Here is an 18,779-nt window from a genome sequence, read left to right as displayed (position 1 = left end):
ATCAGACTCCATCCACTGAGTGAGAGACCCCTGTGTGGGTGAAACACACCCTCAATCAGACTCCATCCACTGAGTGAGAGACCCCTTTGTGGGTGAAATACCCCCTCCATCATCAGACCCCCTCGACTGAGTGAGAGACCCCTGTGTGGGTGAAATACCCCCACCATCAGACCCCATCCACTGAGTGAGAGACCCCTGTGTGGGTGAAATACCCCCTCCGTCCTCAGACCCCCTTCACTGAATGAGAGACCCCTGTGTGGGTGAAATACCCCTCTATCCTCATACCCCATCCACCGAGTCAGAGACCCCTGTGTGGGTGATATACCCCCTACGTCCTCATACCACATCCACTGAGTGAGAGACCCCTGTGTGGGTGAAATACCCCCTCCGTCCTCAGACCCCATCCATTGAGTGAGAGACCCCTGTGGGTGAAATACCCCCTCCGTCCTCAGACCCCATCCACTGAGTGAGAGACCCCTGTGGGTGAAATAGACCCTTCGCCCTCAGACCCCATCCACTGACTGAGAGACCCCTATGGGTGAAATACCCCCTCCGTCCTCAGACCCCATCCATTGAGTGAGAGACCCCTGTGGGTGAAATACCCCCTTCGCCCTCAGACCCCAGCCACTGAGTGAGAGACCCCTGTGTGGGTGAAATACCCCCTCCGTTCTCAGACGCCCTCCACTGAGTGAGAGACCCCTTTGTGGGTGGAAAACCCCCCTCTGTCCTCAGACCCCATCCACTGAGTGAGAGACCCCTTTGTGGGTGAAAAACCCCCTCTGTCCTCAGACCCCATCCACTGAGTGAGAGACCCCTTTGTGGGTGAAATACCCCCTCCGTCCTCAGACCCCATCCACTGAGTGAGAGACCCCTGTGTGGGTGAAATACCCCCTCCATCAGACCCATCCACTGAGTGAGAGACCCCTGTGTGGGTGAAATACCCCCTCCATCAGACCCCATCCACTGAGTGAGAGACCCCTGTGTGGGTGAAATACTCCCTCCGTCCTCAGACCCCCTCCACTGAGTGAGAGACCCCTGTGTGGGTGAAATACTCCCTCCGTCCTCAGACCCCCTCCACTGAGTGAGAGACCCCTGTATGGATGAAATACCCCCTCCATCTTCAGACCCATCCACTGAGTGAGAGACCCCTTTGTGGGTGAAATACCCCCTCCGTCATCAGACCCCCTACACTGAGTGAGAGATCCCTGTGTGGGTGAAATACCACGTGCGTCCTCAGACCCCGTCCACTGAGTGAGAGACCCCTGTGTGGGTGAAATACCCCCTCCGTCCTCAGACCCCATCCACTGAGTGAGAGACCCCTGTGGGTGAAATACCCGCTCCGTCCTCAGAGCCCATCCACTGAGTGAGAGACCCCTGTGGGTGAAATACCCCCTCCATCCTCAGACCCCCTCCACTGAGTGAGAGACCCCTGTGTGCGTGAAATAATCCTCTATCCTCAGACTCTATCCACTGAGTGGGAGACCCCGTGTGGGTGAAATACCCCATCCATCAGACCCCATCCGCTGAGTGAGAGACCCCTGTGTGGGTGAAATACCCCCTCCGTCCTCAGACCCCATCCACTGAGTGAGAGACCCCTGTGTGGGCAAAATACTCCTCCATCTGACCCCATCCACTGAGTGAGAGACCCTGTGTGCGTAAAATACCCTCTATGTCCTCAGACCCCATCCACTGAGTGAGAGACCCCTGTGTGGGTGAAATACCCCCTCTGTCCTCAGACCCCATCCACTGAGTGAGAGACCCCTGTGTGGGTGAACTACCCCCTCCATCAGACCCATCCACTGAGTGAGAGACCCCTGTGTGGGTGAAATACCCCCTCCGTCCTCAGACCCCATCCACTGAGTGAGAGACCCCTGTGTGGGTGAAATACCCCCTCCGTCCTCAGACCCCATCCACTGAGTGAGAGACCCCTGTGGGTGAAACACACCCTCCATCATCAGACCCCCTCGACTGAGTGAGAGACCCCTGTGTGGGTGAAATACCCCCACCATCAGACCCCATCCACTGAGTGAGAGACCCCTGTGTGGGTGAAATACCCCCTCCGTCCTCAGACCCCCTTCACTGAATGAGAGACCCCTGTGTGGGTGAAATACCCCTCTATCCTCATACCCCATCCACTGAGTCAGAGACCCCTGTGTGGGTTATATACCCCCTCCGTCCTCATACCACATCCACTGAGTGAGAGACCCCTGTGTGGGTGAAATACCCCCTCCGTCCTCAGACCCCATCCATTGAGTGAGAGACCCCTGTGGGTGAAATACTCCCTCCGTCCTCAGACCCCATCCACTGAGTGAGAGACCCCTGTGGGTGAAATACCCCCTTCGCCCTCAGACCCCAGCCACTGAGTGAGAGACCCCTGTGTGGGTGAAATACCCCCTCCATTCTCAGATGCCCTCCACTGAGTGAGAGACCCCTGTGTGGGTGAAATACCCCCTCCATCAGACCCCTCCACTGAGTGAGAGACCCCTGTGTGGGTGAAATACCCCCTCCATCAGACCCCATCCACTGAGTTTAGAGACCCCTGTGTGGGTGAAATACTCCCACCGTCCTCAGACCCCCTCCACTGAGTGAGAGACCCCTGTGTGGGTGAAATACTCCCTCCGTCCTCAGACCCCCTTCACTGAGTGAGAGACCCCTGTATGGGTGAAATACCCCCTCCATCTTCAGACCCATCCACTGAGTGAGAGACCCCTTTGTGGGTGAAATACCCCCTCCGTCATCAGACCCCCTCCACTGAGTGAGAGATCCCTGTGTGGGTGAAATACCACGTGCGTCCTCAGACCCCGTCCACTGAGTGAGAGACCCCTGTGGGTGAAATACCCCCTCCGTTCTCAGACCCCATCCACTGAGTGAGAGACCCCTGTGGGTGAAATACCCCCTCCGTCCTCAGACCCCCTCCACTGAGTGAGAGACCCCTGTGTGCGTGAAATAATCCTCTATCCTCAGACTCTATCCACTGAGTGAGAGACCCTGTGTGGGTGAAATGCCCCGTCCATCAGACCCCATCTGCTGAGTGAGAGACCCCTGTGTGGGTGAAATACCCCCTCCGTCCTTAGACCCCATCCACTGAGTGAGAGACCCCTGTGTGGGCAAAATACCCCTCCATCTGACCCCATCCACTGAGTGAGAGACCCTGTGTGCGTAAAATGCCCTCTCTGTCCTCAAACCCCATCCACTGAGTAAGATACCCCTGTGTGGGTGAAATACTCCCTCCATCAGACCCCATCCACTGAGTGAGAGACCCCTGTGTGGGTGAAATACCCCCTCTGTCCTCAGACCCCATCCACTGAGTGAGAGACCCTTGTGTGGGTGAACTACCCCCTCCATCAGACCCATCCACTGAGTGAGAGCCCCCTGTGTGGGTGAAATACCCCCTCCGTCCTCAGACCCCATCCACTGAGTGAGAGACCCTGTGTGGGTGAAATACCCCCTCCATCTTCAGACCCATCCACTGAGTGAGAGACCCCTGTGTGGGTGAAATACCCCCTCCATCATCAGACCCCCTCGACTGAGTGAGAGACCCCTGTGTGGGTGAAATACCCCCACCATCAGACCCCATTCACTGAGTGAGAGACCCCTGTGTGGGTGAAATACCCCCTCCGTCCTCAGACCCCCTTCACTGAATGAGAGACCCCTGTGTGGGTGAAATACCCCTCTATCCTCATACCCCATCCACCGAGTCAGAGACCCCTGTGTGGGTGATATACCCCCTCCGTCCTCATACCACACCCACTGAGTGAGAGACCCCTGTGTGGGTGAAATACCCCCTCCGTCCTCAGACCCCATCCATTGAGTGAGAGACCCCTGTGGGTGAAATACCCCCTCCGTCCTCAGACCCCATCCACTGAGTGAGAGACCCCTGTGGGTGAAATAGACCCTTCGCCCTCAGACCCCATCCACTGACTGAGAGACCCCTGTGGGTGAAATACCCCCTCCGTCCTCAGACCCATCCACTGAGTGAGAGACCCCTGTGGGTGAAATACCCCCTTCGCCCTCAGACCCCAGCCACTGAGTGAGAGACCCCTGTGTGGGTGAAATACCCCCTCCGTTCTCAGACGCCCTCCACTGAGTGAGAGACCCCTTTGTGGGTGAAAAACCCCCTCTGTCCTCAGACCCCATCCACTGAGTGAGAGACCCCTTTGTGGGTGAAATACCCCCTCCGTCCTCAGACCCCATCCACTGAGTGAGAGACCCCTGTGTGGGTGAAATACCCCCTCCATCCTCAGACCCCATCCATTGAGTGAGAGACCCCTGTGGGTGAAATACCCCCTCCGTCCTCAGACCCCATCCACTGAGTGAGAGACCCCTGTGGGTGAAATACACCGTTCGCCCTCAGACCCCATCCACTGATGGAGAGACCCCTGTGGGGTAAATACCCCCTCCGTCCTCAGACCCCAGCCACTGAGTGATAGACCCCTGTGTGGGTGAAATACCCCCTCCATTCTCAGACCCCCTCCACTGAGTGAGAGACCCCTTTGTGGGTAAAATACCCCCTCTGTCCTCAGACCCCATCCACTGAGTGAGAGACCCCTTTGTGGGTGAAATACCCCCTCCGTCCTCAGACCCCATCCACTGAGTGAGAGACCCCTGTGTGGGTGAAATACCCCCTCCATCAGACCCATCCACTGAGTGAGAGACCCCTGTGTGGGTGAAATACCCCCTCCATCAGACCCCATCCACTGAGTGAGAGACCCCTGTGTGGGTGAAATACTCCCTCCATCAGACCCCATCCACTGAGTGAGAGACCCCTGTGTGGGTGAAATACTCCCTCCGTCCTCAGACCCCCTCCACTGAGTGAGAGACCCCTGTGTGGGTGAAATACTCCCTCTGTCCTCAGACCCCCTCCACTGAGTGAGAGACCCCTGTGTGGGTGAAATACCCCCTCCATCTTCAGACCCATCCACTGAGTGAGAGACCCCTTTGTGGGTGAAATACCCCCTCCGTCATCAGAACCCCTCGACTGAGTGAGAGACCCCTGTGTGGGTGAAATACCCCCACCATCAGACCCCATCCACTGAGTGAGAGACCCCTGTGTGGGTGAAATACCCCCTCCGTCCTCAGACCCCCTTCACTGAATGAGAGACCCCTGTGTGGGTGAAATACCCCTCTATCCTCAGACACCATCCACCGAGTCAGAGACCCCTGTGTGGGTGATATACCCCCTCCATCCTCATACCCCATCCACTGAGTGAGAGACCCCTGTGTGGGTGAAATACCCCCTCCGTCCTCAGACCCCATCCATTGAGTGAGAGACCCCTGTGTGGGTGAATACCCCCTCCGTCCTCAGACCCCATCCACTGAGTGAGAGACCTCTGTGTGTGTGAAATACCCCCTCCGTCCTCAGACCCCATCCACTGAGTCAGAGACCCCTGTGTGGGTGAAATACCCCCTCCGTCCTCAGACCCCATCCACTTAGTCAGAGACCCCTGTGTGGGTGAAATACCCCCTCCGTCCTCAGACCCCATCCACTGAGTGAGAGACCCCTGTGGGTGAAATACACCCTTCGCCCTCAGACCCCATCCACTGACTGAGAGACCCCTGTGGGTGAAATACCCCCTCCGTCCTCAGACCCCATCCACTGAGTGAGAGACCCCTGTGGGTGAAATAGCCCCTTCGCCCTCAGACCCCAGCTACTGAGTGAGAGACCCCTGTGTGGGTGAAATACCCCCTCCGTTCTCAGACCCCCTCCACTGAGTGAGAGACCCCTTTGTGGGTGAAATACCCCCTGCATCAGACCCCATCCACTGAGTGAGAGACCCTTGTGCGGGTGAAATAACCCCTCCATCCTCAGACCCCATCCACTGAGTGAGAGACCCCTTTGTTGGTGAAATACCCCCTCTGTCCTCAGACCCCATCCACTGAGTGAGAGACCCCTTTGTGGGTGAAATACCCCCTCCGTCCTCAGACCCCATCCACTGAGTGAGAGACCCCTGTGTGGGAGAAATACCCCCTCCATCAGACCCATCCACTGAGTGAGAGACCCCTTTGTGGGTGAAAAACCCCCTCCATCAGACCCCATCCACTGAGTGAGAGACCCCTGTGTGGGTGAAATACCCCCTCCATCAGACCCCATCCACTGAGTGAGAGACCCCTGTGTGGGTGAAAAACCCCCTCCATCAGACCCCATCCACTGAGTGAGAGACCCCTGTGTGGGTGAAATACCCCCTCCGTCAGACCCCATCCACTGAGTGAGAGACCCCTGTGTGGGCGAAATACTCCCTCCGTCCTCAGACCCCCTCCACTGAGTGAGAGACCCCTGTGTGGACGAAATACCACCTCTGTCCTCAGACCCCCTCCACCGAGTGAGAGACCCCTGTGTGGGTGAAATACCCCCTCTGTCCTCAGACCCCGTCCACTGAGTGAGGGACCCTTGTGTGGGTGAAATACCCCCTCCATCCTCAGACCCCATCCACTGAGTGAGAGACCCCTTTGTGGGTGATATACCCCCTCCGTCCTCAGACCCCATCCACTGAGTGAGAGACCCCTGTGTGGGTGAAACACACCCTCCTTCCTCACACCCCATCCACTGAGTGAGAGACCCCTGTGTGGGTGAAACACCCCCCATCAGACCCCATCCACTGAGTGACAGACCCCTGTGTGGTTGAAATACCCTCTCCGTCCTCAGACTCCCTCCACTGAGTAAGAGACCCCTGTGTGGGTGAAATACCCCCTCCATCAGACCCCATCCTCTGAGTGAGAGACCCCTGTGTGGGTGAAATACCCCCTCCATCCTCAGACCCCATCCACTGAGTGGGAAACCACTGTGTGGGTGAAATACCCCTCTATCCTCAGACCCCATCCACTGAGTGAGAGACCCCTGTTTGGGTGAAATACCCCTCTATCCTCAGACCCCATCCACTGAGTCAGAGACCCCTGTGTGGGTGAAATACTCCCTCCATCAGACCCCATCCACTGAGTGAGAGACCCCTGTGTGGGTGAAATATCCCCTCCATCCTCAGACCCCGTCCACTGAGTGAAAGACCCCTGTGTGGGTGAAATATCCCCTCCGTCCTCAGACCCCCTCTACTGAGTGAGAGACCCCTGTGTGGGCGAAATACCCCCTCTGTCCATCATACCCCATCCACTGAGTCAAAGACCCCTGTGTGGGTTAAATACCCCCTCCGTCCAACGGCGTCACTAGGGGGGTGCGGGGGGTGCGGACCGCACCGGGTGTCACCCCATCTGGGGGGTGACACCAATTTACACTGACGAGTCTACCTGCATCCTGCTTTAGTGCAAGAAGCGCGCCACCACGACACCCCGGCCCGCCGTAGCTACGGGCACCATCCGCCATCTGCATTCTGCACGTGCACAGTGTGGTAAATAAATAATTAAATACCTGATCTATTTTTCGGAATAATTAATTAACAGATAGCTCAATAAATAAGAGTCAAAATTCGAGGTAGCTGGAGTTTGCAGGTTTTAATACAGCATAAAGGACAGGAACAGGACAACCTGCACGATCTGGGATGGCTAGCTAGCACATTTAATAACAGTGCACAAGCATATATATACTTAAACAAAATACATGGTATTCAATACAATAGGCGTAGCAGTGGGCGGGGTTTGTAGCAGTCGCGAAAGATAAGGCATAAAGTAGGTGTAACAAGAGGCGTGAACAGGGCGTATACATAGACATGTGATGTAAACGTAACAGAATATGTCATAAATGGGGCGGAAACATGGAGGGGGCTACCTAAGGAGCCGGGACCTCTGACCTAGTGGTGCGCGCAAGCTGGCAATGACGTGTTACTGGGAGGAACTGGGGCTATGACTTCTGCGCTAGAAGGAGAGACTAAAGTCTGGAGAGTCAGAGAGACATGTACCTAAACACTATCTAGTATCTGATGTTTAAAGAACATGTTGATAGAATCCAAAAGTTATCAGGGTAAAGGCTAACAGACTCTAAGACTGGTGCATGCATTATTCTACATGTAGTGCGTGTTGAGGAATATTAAATGACCATAAATACAGTATTTCTCTTACATGGAGACGTAAAGGCTAGACGATGACTGAAACTATTGATGCGATTCAGTAGCTTAGGAATGCAGAGAAGGAGAGCTGGACTGATAACTAGAATCATAACATACTCTTGGCAGACTGGCAGGCAGAGCCAGGCCGAGCCGGGCACTGTGAGGCATGAAGTAAGCTAAGGGTCAGGGATACAGGTGGGGGCTGTATCGCTCCTCGGAGAGGGTTCAGGAGACAGGAGCTGAATCTGAGTCCGGGCCCTTTTGAGGCCTAGAAACGGGGACTTTACAATGAAATAACGTGCACACTGAGAAACGTGGCAACGTAACTTTACATAGGCCTGATATTCGTTGTATTCACGAAAACTGGGAACTGGCATACTAGAGATGGACACAACTATAATTGCGTCTTTAATCGATCATAAGGGATACATATGCATATTAATCATGCACATATAACATAACATGGGGAACACGTAGGCACATATAACATGGCAAAATTTACTTTTCCACATTCCCTCCTTGTGCCCTACGTTTCCATCAGGAAACATCTATATTCATGATACCGTCTATCATTTCATACAGTATCATTTGCTCGTCTCGAATTTTCTTGGAACGGGATCTAGGACGGGACTTGGGACTAGGAATACAAGAGGTAGCACAAATGCCGCAAATCGCAGGGCCACATTGTATACAGAGGCAGCAACTGAATATGATCGCTACTGCAATACCTAGAAATGACAATATTTTCCATCCCCAGGCAGATATGATACTCCAAAACCAACCGGACCATGTCCAGGTGCCTGGATTCTGGTGTAACTGATGGGCAATTTTATGAAGTCTGGTTATAGCTGAATAAACAGACGGCGCGTTATTAGGAATGAAAATGCAGCAACTAGATCCGATGACTCTACATGCTCCTCCTCTATCGGCCAGTATGACGTCAAGAACGAGACGATTTTGGAGCACAACAAATCTCATAGCAGATTGCTCTTCGGTTAAGTTACCTAGGGCAGAGGCAGTCTCATTCACTACTGCTTCAAGGGTTCTGGTTAACCTACGGATTAGCTTACTATTCTGGATAGGGCCTATAAAGAAGAAGAATCCTTTATTGAAGTCTGTATACTGTTCTAGAGCAGTTTCAGTTTGATCGACAATCGGGGACTCGATCTCCCTTCTATGTCTAATGTGTACTAGATGTGTGTTTCTATGATAATCAGATGGGGCTAGGAAAACTGGTGGCAGTAGGAAGGCAATGTAACAGGTTCCATCCCAATCGAGGGGCAGACGAACATATGCGGTCTGACCACAAACAAAATATGAATGACGTGAGGCTTTGAAAATAGATTTCCCACTGTCACTATACTTGACAATAGTAGTACAATCACTATGTCCTACATGTACGGAACCATTATTTCGGACACATAATTCGCCTTTGACTGGTAGTACTGAAATAGCAGGTAAGTCTGGAGTAGGATCAGACTGAACATTCAGGACCATAAAATTCGAAGAATAATTACCCAAATTATAAACTTCATTTTCTAGATCTAACCCTGTTCTATGGGTGAGACCTTGCTTGTCTGGAAAACATGTACTATTCAGAAGGGACATATCAGTTGAGGATGACGTTAACGTGGACCATGCTCCACACGAACCATTATGTGAAAACGGATAAGGAAAGAGTGGCAGAACTCCCTTCGGTGTCTGGAAAGGGGGGAGACGACCACACACCCAACAATTAGTAGCATTGCTGGTCTGGTGTGAATAATGCAGCATACGGATAAATGTATTGTTGCGCATAGCAAGACGATAGGATAGTTCGTGAGGAGGCAGATCACTAAATGTGTGCTCTACTGTAGCATTAGAAAACTTATTTACATGAGAAATTGGAAAACATAAATGAAATGCATAACTTGTGCAGGTAACCATCAAACTCAAAAACAATATGAAACTTAGAAAAACGATACATCTGATTGAGTTTTGACTAACTCTCTCACTATGGGGGTCTATCTCATACATGTCAGATACCTGTCTAACCGTTTCACCCGAGGGGGACTTAGACAATTAAACTGGCTGACTTATTTTACTAGACCGGAGCTTACTTTTATACTCCTGCTGCGGAGTTTTCTCTAACAGGGGAGGCTTGGAATCAAAGTCAATAGCGGGACAGTCCTTGAGAATAGGGCAATTTTTAGAATCGGAAGTGTCTGTAGAAGTGTCATTGAACGTTTTAGTTCTTAGTCCATGAAATTTCTTGACGTGAGACTGGTGCACCCAGCCTTTTCTGCCTTCCAACTTCACGGCCGTACGGGTGGTCAGAAGGACTAGTCTGGGCTCCTTCCAGCGAGGTTCCAGCGGACTTGAACGATCAAAGTTCCTTATTAAGACCAGATTGCCAGGAAGGATCTCGTGTGGCTTGACTTCAGTATTGTCGGTAAATGCGGCGGCAACCTGTGAACGACAAGAGTGTAGGGCAGACATCAAGGAAGCTAGGTAATCTGTCAGCATATTACTGGAAACATCGGTAATACTTCGGGGTCTAGGTGTACCCCACATGTTCGGGGGTCGGCCGAATACGACCTCATAAGGGGACAGACCTGATCTGGAATGTGCGATCATGCGCATATAAAATAGGGCGACTGGCAGAGCTACTAGCCAGTCCACACCTTTCTCTTTACAGACTTTGGCGATGCGGATTTTTAGGGTCTGGTTATGTCTCTCTACGAGACCTGCTGCTTCAGGATGGCGTACACAATGGAACTTCCACTGGTACCCTAACAAAAGGGAAACATGCTTCATGAGTTCAGATGAGAATGGCTGGCCGTTGTCTGAATACACGACCCTAGGGAGTCCATAGCGGGGGAAAAATTCACGAACCAACTGCTTGGCAGTGGTCGCGGCTGTGTAATCTGGAACTGGATATGCTTCTGTCCACCTGGACAAAGCGCATACAACTACAAGGACATACTTGAAACCTCGACATCGTTCCATCTGAATATAATCCATCTGGAGGACTTCAAAAGGGTGGTCAGGAGGCTGGAATCCCCCTTGTTCCACCGGGACACTTTTACCTGGATTGAACTGACAACATATCATACAGGTGCGGACTTTCTGCTTGGCTGCAGCTCGTAAATGCTTGTTGAACCAAATGTTCTGGATACTGTCTAACATGGCTTTTTCTCCTAAATGTGCAGGACTATGTGCGGTATTAATAATGACTTGAACCATAGAGTCGGGGAGAAACCATGTGGCTTTTCCTTTCGTCAACCATCCCTGATCTGTCTGGACCACTCCTTGTTCGGACCATTTCTTGATTTCTTCGGGAGTAGCATGTAACTGGATATCTATGACATCTTGAGTGGGGTCCTTAACTGTCATACATGTAGTCGGATCTGGAGTGGATGTCGGTGTCTTGTTAACTGGTATGTCTGGTGTCTGAGCAGTAAGCTTGGCTGTTCGATCTGCTAGATCATTGCCTTGAGAAATAATGTCTGTAACTTTCGTGTGTGCTTTGCATTTCATGATAGCGATAGATGTCGGTAAATGTATTGCATCTAACAGAGCTTGAATAAGGAAACCATGCTGAATCTTGGTTCCATGAGAAGTCATGAAACCTCTTTCTTGCCAAAGCACTCCGAAGTCGTGTACAACTCCGAATGCGTAACGTGAATCTGTGTAAATGTTAACTTTCAGGTTCTTGGCACGTATGCAGGCTTGGGTCAGAGCGACTAGCTCTGCTGCTTGGGCAGACAGGGTGTCAATACAGTGTGTCTCTATAACTTCAGTGTCAGTAGTCACTGCATACGCGGCTACTAGTTCTCCTGTACTTGTTCTCATACATGAACCATCCACATAAAGTGTCAGGTCAGGATCTGGTAATGGAATATCTGTCAGGTCTTGTCTTGGCTTTGTCATGGTGTTAACTACTTCCACACAGTCATGTGTGGCAGGATTTGAAGAAACTGACGGTAACAGTGTAGCAGGATTTAGAACGTTGCAGCGTCTGATTTCTATGTGTGGCTGGAACAGTGTCAGTTCATAACCTGTCAAACGTGCAATTGTCAAGTGCTGAGTCTGTGTTCGGTTTAAAAGAACTTCCACGGAGTGTGGAACTTGTACTGTCAGGGAATGTCCTAACACTATGGAATCACTTTGTCTGATAGCTAGTGCTGTGGCTGCAACTGACTTGAGGCACGCAGGCAACGCCTGGGCTACTGGATCTAATGTGCTCGAAAAATAAGCACAAGGCTTGTATTGTCCGGCTTGATCTTGTGTAAGAACAGATAATGCTGTACCATCACGTTCTGTGACAAAAAGTGTAAAAGGCTTACTGTAGTTCGGTGTAGCTAGAACAGGTGCTTGGCATAAAGCTTTCTTCAACTCATTAAAACTAAGTGTATGTTCAGATGTCCAAGGGAGAACAGTCGATACGGCTGCCTCCTGTGTCGTTAACTGTATCAGTGGCTTGGCTAGAAATGCATACTGAGGAATCCATTGTCTGCAATAAGAAGTGAGGCCGATAAAAGCACGTACCTCCTTCTGTGTCCTGGGCTGTGGAAGACTCGCTATTAACTGGATGCGATCGGGTGTCAACTGCCTACCCCACTTGGACAGTAAGTGGCCTAAGTAGATCACTTGCTGGACACAGAATTGAAGCTTCGAAGGGGACACCTTGTGCCCCATCTCGGCTAGGAAATACAGGACTGTAAGTGATGCTCGCTCGCAAGCACGTTCAGAACGGGCCGTGATCAGTAGATCATCGACATACTGGAGCAGGGCAGTGTCAGTTGGCATGTGAATATTGTCTAGTTGTCTCTTAAGTGCTTGACTGTAAATGCTAGGACTTTCTGTGAAACCTTGAGGAGCTCGTGTGAATTTATAGCTCCTTCCATTTAAACAAAAACCGAAAAGGTACTGGCTATCTGGATGAATTGGAACACTGAAAAATGCATTCTTGAGGTCGATAACAGTAAAAAACGTAGCTTCAGAATCAATGGCTGTCAATAGGGATGAGATATCTGGAACGACTGGGTACTGGGGAATGATACATTTATTGAGTTCTCGAAGGTCAATCACTAATCGATATACAGGAGGTGCATTTGGATCAGTACGTTTCATGACTGGAATGATAGGAGAATTACATACATTGGAGTCAGTTTCTACAACTACTCCTTGAACTATGAGCTCGCCAATAATTTTGGATAAGGCTGCTACAGCCTCAGGTGGCAATCTGTACTGTCAGATTCGTGGTAACACTACACCTGGTTTCAGAGTCACACGATGGGGTGTGATTTGCATAAAACCAACATCAGTTGGACCTTGCGCCCATAGATGCTGCGGAACATTGGACAATCTCGGATCAAAATCTCGTAAAACATAGTGACCCTTGAAGTCACGCAAAAACAAACGTATTCCCTCTGGGGAACAGCAAATAACTGCACCTAATTCTTTCAATGTCTTAATACCTAACAAATTTTCTGGACATGATTTCGTAAGTAACAGGTCAGTAGTTCGGGACAATGGACCTACTTCTAGAGTAACTGGTTTGGAAATCTCGTTAACTATTGGCTTTCTGGAAAATCCAAGGGAAACATTTCTAGAGCCTGAGAGCGGAGCCCCTGGAACCTCGTCATGACTGATAGTAGTCCTACTTGCCCCTGTATCAATCAGAAACTTTCTGTCTTTCCCTAATACTTGACTGTGAACATAGGGACCCTCTTGATCTACAGGTATCTCGATGAGAGGCAAGCCTACCTCCCTCTCTAGGCTGTTTCATGAATACGGTTGATACTCTGGATACTCTGACTGGGCATACTGGTACATCTGCTGTGTAACATGCTGTGTTGCAGCGATAGGCTGCGGTACTGGAACTGTCTGTTGTGCATTCTGTGGTAACTGGGAAGTCTGTGAAACCTGTTCTTGTCTAGGCGGACGTGGTCTTTCTTTAGTCTTACCAGTGGCTATGTTGTGTTTCAGAACTGCACACTCGTTTATGAAATGACCTGGCTGTTTACAATAATTGCAGGTCCCTTTAACAGGAACTGCAGCATGACTGGCTTGATTCGTACCCCTCTTCTGACTGTCTTGAGGAACAGATTGTGCAACTAATACTTTCATTTTCGTGTCTTTCATACGTTTCCTTTTGTGATCTTGCTCTTCTCTGATTCTATTCTGGTGATACTGGAGCATCTGAAGCATTTGAGACGGAGAATTAGCTTGCCAGGTACTTTCGACTTTCAAAACTCGATTTTTAACTTGTGGACTTGAATTCTCGACTAGTTTAGTAACAAAAAGATGAGGGTATTACTCACTACTCGTCTTCAAACCACTGTTGATGCTAAAACATTTCTCGAATCTGGAATAAAAATCACTAGTGTCTTCGTCTTGTTTCTGTTTACAGGCTGAGATTGCATCCCAGTCTTCCTTTTTAGTGGCTAATAACCTAGGCAAAACCTGTATCAATAATTCTGGTAATTCTTTACATTTGTCTCCGAGACCGGTACCTGGTACTCGTATCTTATCTTCAGCTTCTAGAGCTGTCCAATCGATCTTTTTCTCTCCCACCTCCCATTCTTTTTCCTTGAGTTTTTCGTATACCCCTGCGGGCAACAGGACTTTTAGCATTTTAATAATATCTGGATACGTGTATTCTCCCATACGGAGCATGTCTTTTAATTCACGGTGGAACCCTGCTGGATCTTTATCGTGACAGGGAATTAACTTCTTCATTTCTAAGAGTTCCATCTTAGTAATCGGGGTGTAAACAAATACTCGTTGCATTTCACCACCCGCTGTCTTAACTGGATGTACTTCTCGTAACGGATGCTGTCTGTCTATGTAAAACGGTTTACTTTCTGGAGGTGAGACGTGAACAAAATGCGGATTCAGAAACGTTCTATATTTGTGGCGCTGTTCTAGAATGACAGTAATTAAATCGGTACCTAAACCTTTCCATCTATACTGGAGTAACTCGTTCAGGATATCATGTAACGGACCTGGATCAGAATGTTGACCCTCATACAATGTAATGAGGTGCTGGATCATATACATACCCACCAGTCGCTGCTCGGCTGGGGGCAGTTTCAGAAACATTTGTGCCACTATTTCGTCTGGAAAAGTGGTAGAATCAGTAATCCATCGGACTGCTGATCGGGCTAGTTCTTGTTCATGCATGAACCTTATTATTTCTTTACGTATTTTCTTGTACATACTCTCTATACTATTGAGTGTCTTGTGCTTACCCTCGGCTATATTATCACTCCACCTTGTCAGAATTTTCATTTCGTTCAGATCTTTAGTCGGATAATCTTGTTCCCTAATTAAACAATTGATTAGAAACTTTAATAGCATGAACTGAATCTCAGCTTTCCTGAGAGACATGACTTCACCAATACTTTCTGGATCTTGTCCTGTACGAATGAAACGATACATTCTGTCTAGATCTTCTTTCATATTCGGTAGGGTGACCAAATACTCGGACACCTGTCTTATACGCACGGAATATATAACCATACCATCCTCGCCTGGAACTGGATCATAACAGCATTCAGTAAGAGCTCGTCTGATATCTGCAATGGACTGATATTTAGGCGTACGCTGTAATGCACGTTCATGTAACTCGACTAACCCTAGACGTCTATTTGGCGGCGGGGTACCAGGAGGACCTCCTCCCGCGGCCCCTGAACTGGAATCGTCGACTGACACTCTTCGTGCTGGCAGAGTGATCGATGTAGCGGGTACTTGTAATGTAGGCTGGACCGGGGGTACCGTAACAGGTGCTGTAACAGGTGCCCCGGTGACTGGAGGAGCAGGATTTACATTATTTACAGGAGCTGGCGAAACAGGATTTGCATATTCTGGGACTGTGTCGTCCAAATAGGACGAGAGAAAAATATCAGCTGCGGTCGGTTTGTGACGTAGCTTGGTCGGAACTAAGGGCGGCGGAAAATTACTGGATGCCTCTGGGGTTGCTTTTGGCAAGCCCTCGGCAAGAAGAGGATACATACCCTTAATGAGGGCATTTCTCTGTCTGTCTGACTGTTCGGTTTTAACTCGTTCACCTATTTCGATTAATTCCCTTTCTTGGGCTCTCTCTGTGGATTCCCTACTTAATTCTGACTTTCTGATTTCTTTTTTGGTTCTTTTATGAGATTCTTTGAGCCATAACTCGATGGCATCTTTCTGTGACTGTCTGGCTTTCTTTTTCCATAATGCTTCTTCTACTCGCATGATGCACTCGGCATCCCACGTACCTGATACAGGCCATCTATACTTTTCTTCTAACTGTTTGGTGTACTCCACCCATAAATCTAGATATAATATGGCGCTTATGCCATGCTTATGATACATAAAATGACCTGGACTGTCCCTAGGCGGGACAGGGACTGCTTCTTCTAACAGACCTTTTCTAGTTCTTAACTGACGTAACTTGGAGAATAGAGGCATGACTGGGCTGGAGTCTAGACACAATACAATACACAATGAACACGATAATTACTGAAGAACAACACATTCATACCACGACATTGAAATACATGAATGACATTTAAGATAACTGTTCGGACAAAATACTACCTGGAATACCAAAAACAGAATACATGAATTTCTCGAGAACAGAACAGACTAGAACAGAAACTAGATGCACTGCTAAAACAGTACGAAACTTACCGGTCTCATAAAGAGACACGTCAGGACCCGCATCCACCTAAGTGGACACTTCGTGTTGGATCTGTGTACCCAAACCCACGGACCAGAGACAATACAATTGACCCTGTCTAGATACTACCCCAGCAACGGTACTCACCGGGCAGCAAGAACGGAAGGCCTCGGACTGGGCTGGACTGCTACGACGACGGACGGACGAACTTCGGACTTCTGTTACGGGTGGGCCTCCGGATACCTCGGACCTTGGACTCTCGGCTTGGGCTCTGGTCGGGACTCGCCGCGTTCCTCCACCGCCTCGTCTGGATGCTGGACCGCAACCTCCGTCTCCTCCGTGGGCCTGAGGGATACTTGAGGCAGAAATATCTGCACGTGCACGGTATGGTTCCGTCACGGCTGCAGAGGATCAGGGGGCTTGCGTGGCTTCTCCGGCGCGTGGGGAAAGGGCAAGTCCCTATTCGGGCGCCATTATGTGGTAAATAAATAATTAAATACCTGATCTATTTTTCGGAATAATTAATTAACAGATAGCTCAATAAATAAGAGTCAAAATTCGAGGTAGCTGGAGTTTGCAGGTTTTAATACAGCATAAAGGACAGGAACAGGACAACCTGCACGATCTGGGATGGCTAGCTAGCACATTTAATAACAGTGCACAAGCATATATATACTTAAACAAAATACATGGTATTCAATACAATAGGCGTAGCAGTGGGCGGGGTTTGTAGCAGTCGCGAAAGATAAGGCATAAAGTAGGTGTAACAAGAGGCGTGAACAGGGCGTATACATAGACATGTGATGTAAACGTAACAGAATATGTCATAAATGGGGCGGAAACATGGAGGGGGCTACCTAAGGAGCCGGGACCTCTGACCTAGTGGTGCGCGCAAGCTGGCAATGACGTGTTACTGGGAGGAACTGGGGCTATGACTTCTGCGCTAGAAGGAGAGACTAAAGTCTGGAGAGTCAGAGCGACATGTACCTAAACACTATCTAGTATCTGATGTTTAAAGAACACGTTGATAGAATCCAAAAGTTATCAGGGTAAAGGCTAACAGACTCTAAGACTGGTGCATGCATTATTCTACATGTAGTGCGTGTTGAGGAATATTAAATGACCATAAATACAGTATTTCTCTTACATGGAGACGTAAAGGCTAGACGATGACTGAAACTATTGATGCGATTCAGTAGCTTAGGAATGCAGAGAAGGAGAGCTGGACTGATAACTAGAATCATAACATACTCTTGGCAGACTGGCAGGCAGAGCCAGGCCGAGCCGGGCACTGTGAGGCATGAAGTAAGCTAAGGGTCAGGGATACAGGTGGGGGCTGTATCGCTCCTCGGAGAGGGTTCAGGAGACAGGAGCTGAATCTGAGTCCGGGCCCTTTTGAGGCCTAGAAACGGGGACTTTACAATGAAATAACGTGCACACTGAGAAACGTGGCAACTTTACATAGGCCTGATATTCGTTGTATTCACGAAAACTGGGAACTGGCATACTAGAGATGGACACAACTATAATTGCGTCTTTAATCGATCATAAGGGATACATATGCATATTAATCATGCACATATAACATAACATGGGGAACACGTAGGCACATATAACATGGCAAAATTTACTTTTCCACAACAGAATGGATGGGTCACAGAAGTCAAAGAGTCAAGGGTTTGGGTTTGCATTGTTGTTCTGTGACGAAAGTCGAAACGAAACCGAAGCCAAACCAAACCCAGTTATGCATATACCAGGCAGGCAGGCAATGGCATCGTTGACTTGCAGTTTGGTTTCACTGACACTTGCCCAGCAGTTTGGGTCCCAGGGCCAGAGGGAGTAAGACAGCGAGAGAGGGAGACAGAGGGAGCTAGAGGGAGTAAGATAGAGAGAGAGGGAGCTAGGGAGTAAGACAGAGAGGGAGACAGAGGGAGCTAGAGGGAGCAAGACAGAGAGAGAGAGGGAGCTAGAGGGAGTAAGACAGAGAGAGAGGGAGCTAGGGAGTAAGACAGAGAGGGAGACAGAGGGAGCTAGAGGGAGTAAGATAGAGAGACAGAGCTAGAGGAGGTAAGACAGAGAGAGGGAGCTAGAGGGAGTAAGACAGAGAGAGAGGGAGCTAGACGGAGCAAGACAGA

The sequence above is a fragment of the Lissotriton helveticus genome (genome assembly GCF_964261635.1).
Source record: "Lissotriton helveticus chromosome 1_1 unlocalized genomic scaffold, aLisHel1.1 SUPER_1_unloc_75, whole genome shotgun sequence".
Classification (NCBI taxonomy): domain Eukaryota; kingdom Metazoa; phylum Chordata; class Amphibia; order Caudata; family Salamandridae; genus Lissotriton; species Lissotriton helveticus.
Note: the sequence above shows the minus strand (reverse complement) of the source record.